This window comes from Orcinus orca, chromosome 15, assembly GCF_937001465.1.
Source record: "Orcinus orca chromosome 15, mOrcOrc1.1, whole genome shotgun sequence".
In the NCBI taxonomy this organism is placed as follows: domain Eukaryota; kingdom Metazoa; phylum Chordata; class Mammalia; order Artiodactyla; family Delphinidae; genus Orcinus; species Orcinus orca.
Genome location: NC_064573.1, coordinates 59,500,722 through 59,509,471, shown reverse-complemented (window position 1 = coordinate 59,509,471; position 8,750 = coordinate 59,500,722). Strand labels below are relative to the sequence as shown.

The 8,750-nt window shown below is 41.4% G+C and overlaps 1 pseudogene; it reads left to right on the top strand.

The window, feature by feature from the left end:
• The first annotated feature begins 693 nt into the window (after positions 1 to 693).
• Positions 694 to 1,547, top strand: LOC101282998 (40S ribosomal protein SA-like; annotated as a pseudogene).
• The last annotated feature ends 7,203 nt before the right edge of the window (positions 1,548 to 8,750 follow it).

Genomic DNA, 8,750 nt, shown 5'->3' with positions numbered 1-8,750 from the left:
ACGAAATTGAGTTATTTGTAGTGAGGTGGATGGACCTAGAGTCTGTCATACAGAGTGAAGTAAGTCAGAAAGAGAAAAACAAATACCGTATGCTAACACATATATATGGAATCTTAAAAAAAAAAAAAAAAAAAAAAAGGGTTCTGAAGAACCTAGGGGCAGGACAGGAATGAAGATGCAGACATAGAGAATGGACTTGAGGACACGGGGAGAGGGAAGGGTAAACTGGGACAAAGTCAGAGAGTGGCATGGACATATATACACTACCAAACGTAAGGTAGATAGCTAGTGGGAAGCAACCACATAGCACAGGGAGATCAGCTCGGTGCTTTGTGACCACCTAGAGGGGTGAGATAGGGAGGGTGGGAGGGAGGGAGACACAAGAGGGAGGAGATATGGGGACATATGTATATGTATAGCTGATTCACTTTGTTATACAGCAGAAACTAACACAATATTGTAAAGCAATTATACTCCAATAAAGATGTTTAAAAAAAAAGATAGGCTCAGGGATGTATTGTACAACACAGGGAATATAGCCAATATTTTGTATTTACTGTAAATGGAATGTAACCTTTAAAATTATATTAAAAAAATTTTTTTAAAAACAGAATACTAGCTTTCTTTCTGCGTCAGTCAGACAAGGGTCCATACGGCATTGTTCTGGATTCCCATCATAACTTAAAAGGGAAACTTTCACAATGTCTGGAGCCCTTTATGTCCTGCAAAAGAAGGAGGAGGATGTCCTCAAATTTCTTGCAGCAGGAACCCACTTAGGTGGCACCAACCTAGACTTCCAAATGGAACAGTACATCTACAAAAGGAAAGGTGATGGCATCTACCTAGTAAATCTGAAGAGAACCTGGGAGAAGCTTCTGTTGGCAGCTCATGCCATTGTTGCCATTGAAAACCCAGCTGATGTCAGTGTCATATCCTCCAGGAATACTGGCCAGCGCGCTGCTGCCACTGGAGCCACTCCTATTGCTGGTCACTTCACTCCTGGAACCTTCACTAACCAAAGCCAGGCAGCCGTCCAGAGCCAAGACTTCCGGTGGTTACTGATCCCAGGGCTGCCCACCAGCCTCTCACAGAGGCCTCTTATGTTAACCTGCCTACCATTGCTCTGTGTAACACAGACTCTCCTCTGCATTATGTGGACATTGCCATCCCATGCAACAAAAAGGGAGCTCACTCAGTGGGTCTGATGTGGTGGATGCTTGCCCGGGAAGTTCTGCGCATGCGTGGCACCATCTCCCGTGAACACCCATGGGAGGTCATGCCTGATGTCTACTTCTACAGAGATCCTGAAGAGACTGAAAAGGAACAGCAGGCGGCAGCTGAGAAGGCTGTGACCAAGGAGGAATTTCAGGGTGAATGGACCGCCCCACCTCCTGAGTTCACTGCTCCTCAGCCTGAGGTGGCGGACTGGTCCGAAGGTGTGCAGGTGCCCTCTGTGCCCCACTGAAGGCTGGTCTGCACCTCCCACTGCTCAGGCCACTGAGTGGGTAGGAACAACCACTGGGTGGTCTTAAGCTGTTCTTCCACAAACTCTTTTTTTTTTTTTTTTTTTTTTTTTGCGGTACGCAGGCCTCTCACTGTTGTGGTCTCTCCCGTTGCGGAGCACAGGCTCCGACGCGCAGCCTCAGCGGCCATGGCGCACGGGCCCAGCCGCTCCGCGGCATGTGGGATCCTCCCGGACCCGGCACGAACCCGTGTCCCCTGCATCGGCAGGCGGACTCTCAACCACTGCACCACCAGGGAAGCCCTGGACCACAAACTCTTAAAATGGAAATAAGCTGACGGAAAGTAAACGGTTTCTAAAAACAAAAAACAAAAATACTAGATCTGAATATAATTTATAGAATTTGAAGTATCAGCTTACAGGATTTTCAAGTTAGAGTACATCATGTGATTGCCTCATTTCATTAAGCAATGTAAATAAGTAAAAAGAATAAAAAGGAGCATCGTGTGAGAAGTTAGGGTTTCCCAGGAAAAGCCACTTCCCTATGGTTTGGGAAAGTATAGCACTAAGAACTGCCGGTTTTTGAAACCAGAGCACAAGTTCTCCTAGTCTCACATCCAGCATGCTAGGTTCATCTTGCTAAATGTTTTCCAATTAAGACAATTGATAGTGCCTCTAACAAATAACTTACCTTTAATTTTGTCACAGAAGTACGTAAGTAAAAACAGAGCCAGTTCCTAGAAAAGCTCTAATTTGATAAAATGTGAGTACCTGCATCACTCTATTTCGGAGATTCTGTGGACAGAAGTCATTTATCAAATTTCATTACCATCAAGAAACAGGCCATCATCTTTCCTCTGCATACACGAATATCACTTGCTGTTCTTCATGAACTCATATGTAAATTCCTCTGTGGGTACATTAAAAATACATTTGATATTTGAATTTAAAAAATTATCGGGCTTCCCTGGTGGCGCAGTGGTTGGGGGTCTGCCTGCCGATGCGGGGGACGCGGGTTCGTGCCCAGGTCCGGGAGGATCCCGCATGCCGCGGAGCGGATGGGCCCGTGAGCCATGGCCGCTGGGCCTGCACGTCCAGAGCCTGTGCTCCGCAGCGGGAGAGGCCGCATCGGTGAGAGGCCCGCGTACCGCAAAAAAAAAAAAAAAAAAAAAAAAAAAAATTATCAAACCCATATATAGATCACGTTTATCAGCATGCGGGATGAGAGTTAGCCTTTATGTAGACGTTTTACAATATACAAAGCATGGATATTTGCAAATGTATCCGGTCGTTACTAATTTCTGTGCCAAAGTGGTGTGAAAACGTTTTAAATGACTAGAATATTCAGTGCAGAGTTCAGTTAAAAATTGCAGAACTATATGAAGAGATTTGGAAGAGCTACATAAGGATTAAGTCCCTCATCCCGAATGTAGCCATGGAGCTGAATTCGGAATGAACCCAGGCTGCTAGACTGCATCACTGGTCCACCCACTCAGATCTGGAAAGCTGTTTTCCTTGAGGACACTGCTAAGGAGAAAAGAGGAAATTGTCTCTATATGTGTTTCTGAGATGACTTCAAGGGGTTTTTAGTGGGCAAAAAATTTCCAGCGTGCGGGTTTTTTGTTTTGTTTTGTTTTTTTGTCTCATTTGAAAGTGTGGTTTTCAACTAGCTTGGTGCTGTCACTACAGTCATTTTACCTGACCTCTTTTTTTCAACAGGCGTAAGGCAAGGCTGAGCTCATACTTTCATGAAAGCCACTCTGCCATCTAAGCAGAACGAACGCTGTTAGAAGAGCACAAATTATAATTAAACAAAAATCCAGCAGCCAGCAGTTTCTTTTGACCACAGTGGTTTTTTCCTCCTGCTCATTCTGCTGAAACAGCAGCGCTGCTGTACACTGCAAGTCTCTACTTTCTGCTCGAATTTGCTGTTCCTCTGATGAGAATTGTGCGTGTGAGGACGTTTTGTTTTGGGTGTGCTAAGGGTTGCACATGCAGCTGGATTTCAAGTTTCTAAAGACGTGGGTCTCTCCCTCATTTCCATATCTTCTCTATAGGATCCAACCTGGGGCTGTCGTAGGTGCTGGATTATTGTCTGTTGAGTGAATGTGAGATTGAATAAATGAGTGACTGAGCAGATATTTCCAGTCCCCTGTTTTGTAAACTAAACAGTGCAAGCTGGATGGGATCTGTTTCAATTACAGAGCAGGATCCGTGCAATGCAGAAATAAAAAGATGAGAACAAGACTCCAACAAGATGAGGCAGGAGCTGGAGTTCACCAATTCCTTAGCGATGGTGGTTTAGATCTGTGTAGACGTGTGTCATAGGGTATGTACGTGTGTGTATGTACAGATAGTATGTGTTATGTATGTAATTATACACACATTCATGTAATTATTTCTATAGTTCTATGTGTTGTGTACTATGTATACATGTAGGACATATATAAGCATATATGTATTATGTATGTGTGTATATACATGTGTGTATGTATGTGTAGATGTGTACAAATATATATACGTATATATATTTCAAAGAATTTGCAGCAGAGTTCCTCTTGACAACTATCTTTGCTTAGAAAAATACCTTGATTATCCACTTGTGGGTGGAAAGGAAGTAAAGTCATAGCTAAACAAATCTGAATCTAAACATCTAGAGGAATCTGGGAGTCAAGAGAGTAGAAGGGAAAGAGGTTGAAGAGGGAGGTAGGATTCTGCAACGCTTTGCTTGGGAAAGTTGTCTGGGGGGAAAGCAAAGAAAAGAGGCTGAATTCCAGGTCTGGGTTGGTCCAAAGCAGAAAAAAGATGCCGACAGTGGAAGTGGGCCCCAAGAGAGATGTGAGCTCAGTCAGAGCAGGATTTCGTAACTGAAAGTGAATACCAGTCTATAAAACCTCAAGAATTAATAAGTAAATCTGGGGCAATCGTTAGACCTCTCACTGACTTGGGAAGAAGAGGCTCAAACAAATTTTCATTAAATCTGAGAAGTCGCTGGCACTTCAACTTACGTCTCTGGGTTCCTTAAATCCAGCGTAGGGTGAGGATTGAGAAACCCTCTCTTCATTCCAACAAATCAGCTCATGTGGGCTCTTCCTAAGGCCCAGAGTGACAAAGAAGACAAAAGCAAGAAGATAAACAAATAAACTAAGCCCACAGCCTCTTCCAGGGGTTGTTAACAATAGATTTTGAAGACCTACTAAGCAGCTCCAGTCCTGACCTGGTGCTGAACCTGAGCCCTCCACATGGAACGTCCCTGACTCATACCTGTGCCCAGAGGCCTCACCCTAAGCAGTGAGGCGAGGATGGGGCTCGGGGGGCAACCTGGGACAATACAGTAGCTTAGTCAAAATGGTCACAGCCTTGTGGTGGAGTCTTTTCACCTTTCCCCCCAGGGCTCTATTAGTTCGTATATGAAAACAGCAAGGTGAGTTTATACTTGTAGACAGAGATGGTCACTGTTCCTGTTTGACAAATGAGAGGGCTGAGGCTTCAGCTTGCTCAGCACCAGCAGAGCAGGATTCTGGGTGAGGAATTATGATTCCTTGGGGTGGGCTTGGTTCACTGGACACCATTGTCCTTCTCTACAAAGGGTGTATTGTGAAATGTTTACAAAAGCACTTTTAGGAAGAGTTCAATGTCTATTTCTATCTTGGTGAGAATGTGGGTGAATGTATATGAGCGGTGGCAGAGTCCCCTGGCAGAGGGAGAAGGGAATTTACACTTGCTGTGTTCCTACCAGAGCCCAGGACTAGGTTCCTTACCTACATCATCTGCGCTTTCTGAGAGATAAAGCAGCAGCAACGGACTTCCTGGGGTGATGTAATGTTCTATAACTTAATACGACGGCCACACAGGCTGTGCATTTGTCAAAAGGCAACAACTGGTCCATTTAAGATTTGGGCTTTTCATTCTTTCAAAATTTTACCTCAAAAGAAGTAGAACCATACTGAACTCTGGTCAATGATATAGATGCTAGAGTGTTTAGCTGTGAAATGTTCTTATGTCCAAAGCTTACTTTGGTTTTTTTTTTAATTAAAAAAATTGAACTATAGTTGATGTACAATATTATATGTTACAGATGTACAACAGAGTGATTCACAGTTTTAAAGATTATACTCCATTTATAGTTATTATAGAATATTGGCTATATTCCCTGTGTTGTACAATATATGCTTGTAGCTTATTTTATACATAATAGTTAGTACCTCTTAATCCCCTACCCCTGTACTGCCCCTCCCTGCTTCCCGTTCCTCACTGGTAATCACTAATTAATTTGTTTTCTGTATCTGTGGGCATGCTTCTTTTTTCACTTAGGTTGCTTCCATACCTTCGCAATTGTAAATAATGTTACTATGGACATTGTGGCATACGTATCTTTTCAAATTAGTGTTTTGGTTTCTTTTGGATATATACCCAGGAGTGGAATTGCTGGGTCATACAGTAGTTCTATTTTTACTTTTTTGAGGAACCTCCATACTGTTTTCCACAGTGGCTGCACCAATTTACATCCGCACCAACAGGGTATGAGGGTTCCCTTTTCTCCACATGCTTGCCAACATTTGTTATTTGTATTCTTTTTGGTGATAGCCATTCTGACAGGTATGAGGTGATATATCATTGTGGTTTTGATTTGCATTTTGCTGATGATTAGTGATGTTGAGTGTCTTTTCATGTATCTCTTTGGGAAAATGTCTATTCAGGTCATCTGCCCGTTTCTTAATTGGGTTGTTTGCTTTTTTGATGTTGAGTTGTATGAGTTGTTTACATATTTTGGATATTAACCCCTTATCATTTGCAAATATTTTCTCCCATTCTGTAGGTTGTCTTTTCATTTTGTCAATGATTTCCTTTGCTGTGCAAAAGCTTTTAAGTTTAATTAGGTTGTTTGTTTATTTTTGCTTTTATTTCCTTTGCTTTAGGAGACAGATCCAAAAAAGTATTGCTGTGATTTATGTCAAAGAGTGTTCTGCCTATGTTTTCCTCTAGGAGTTTTATGGTTTCTGGTCTTACATTTAGGTTTTTAATACATTTTAAGTTTATTTTTGTATACAGTGTTACAGAATATTCTAATTTCATTCTTTCACATATAGCTTTCCAGTTTTCCTAGCACCGCCTACTGAAGAGACTGTCTTTTATCTATTGTATATTCTTGCCTCCTTTGTCGTAGATTAATGGACCATAAGTGCATGGGTTTATTTCTGGGCTCTCTATTCTGTCCCAGTGATCTGTGTGTCTGTTTTTATGCCAATACCATACTGTTTTGTTTTGTCTTGATTTTTAAATATAAATTTATTTATTATTTATTTTTGGTTGCATTGGGTCTTCGTTGCTGCACGTGGGGGCTACTCTTCCCTGGGGTGCACAGGCTTCTCATTGTGCTGGCTTCTCTTGTTGTGGAGCATGGGCTCTAGGTGTGTGGGCTTCAGTAGTTGTGGTGCACGGGCTTCAGTAGTTGTGGCACGTGGTCTTAGTAGTTGTGGCACACGGGCTTAGTTGCTCTGCAGCATGTGGGATCTTCCCAGACCAGGGCTTGAACCCATGTCCCCTGCATTGGCAGGTGGATTCCTAACCACTGTTTTGATTACTGTAGCTTTGTAGTATAGTCTGAAATCAGGAAGTGTGATTCCTCCACCTCTGTTCTTCTTTCTCAAGATTGTTGTGGCTGTTCGAGATCTTTTGTTTTCCATAGAAATTTTTGAATGATTTGTTCTAGTTCTGTGCAAAATGCCATTGGTATTTTGATAGGGATTGCATTGAATCTGTAGATTGCCTTGGATAGTATGGTCATTTTAACAATATTAATTCTTCCAATCCAAGAACATGGTATATCCTTCCATCTGTTTGTGTCATCTTTGATTTCTTTCATCAGTGCCTTGTAGTTTTCTGAATATAGGTCTTTTACCTCCTTAGGTAGGTTTATTCCTAAGTATTTTATTCTTTTTTTTTTTTTTGGCTGCACCAAGTGGCTTGTGGGATCTTAGTTCCCTGACCAGGGGTCGAAGCCAGGCCTCTGGCAGTGAGAGCACCAAGTCCTAACCACTGGACTGCCAGGGAATTCCTGAGTATTTTATTCTTTTTGATGTGATGGTAAATGGGATTGTCTCCTTAATTTCTCTTTCTGATCTTTCATTGTTAGTATATAGGAATGTAAGAGATTTTTGTGCTTTAATTTTGTATCCTACAACTTTACCAAATTCATTGATGAGCTCTAGTAGTTTTCTGGTAGCATCTTTAGGATTTTCTATGTATAGTATCATGTCGTCTGCAAACAGTGACAGTTTTACTTCTTCCTTTCAAATTTGGATTTATTTCTTTTTCTTATAATTGCTGTGGCTAGGACTTCCAAAACTATGTTGAATAAAAGTGGTGAGAGTGGCCATACTTGCCTTGTTCCTGATCTCAGAGGAAATACTTTCAGCTGTTCACCATTGAGTATGATGTTAGTTGTGGGCTTATCATATATGGCCTTTCTTATGTTGAGGTAGGTTCCCTCTATGGCCACTTTCTGGAGAGTTTTTATCATAAATGGGTGTTGAATTTTGTCAGAAGCTTTTTCTGCATCTATTGAGATGACATATGGTTTTTATTCTCCAATTTGTTAATGTGGTGTATCACATTGATTTGCAGATATTGAAAAATTCTTGCATCCTGGGGATAAATCCCACTTAATCATCGTGCATACTCCTTTTAATGTATTGTTGGATTGATTGGGTTTGATAATATTTTGTTGAGGATTTTTGCGTCTATGTTCATCAGTGATATTGGCCTGTAATTTTCTTTTTTTTGTGATATCTTTGTCTGGTTTTGGTGTCAAGATGATGCTGGCCTCATAGAGTGAGTTTAGAATTGTTCCTTCCTCTGCAATTTTTTGAATAGTTTCAGAAGGATAGGTGTTAACTCTTCTCTAAGTGTTTGGCAGAATTCACCATGAAGCCATCTGGTTCTGGACTTTTGTTTGTTGGGAGTTTTTAAATTACTGATTCAGTGTCTGAAACTTACCTTGAAATGTATCTGAAAAATAAGATGGATTGGTGCGTAGACAGAGGGATTGTTAGATGGATACACATGTGATAAAGCAGGTAAAGCAAAATGTTAATAGTAGAATCTAGGAGATAGATACACGAGTGTTCATTGTAAAATTCCTTCAACTTTTCTGTATGGTTGAAAGTTTTCATAGTTAAATATTAGGGAAAGAAGTGGTACTCACAGCTAGTATCAATCTGGCGGCTATGGAAAGCCATGAAATCTGAGTGCTCTGAAATAAAACATTCCAGTCAGGCCAGTTTTG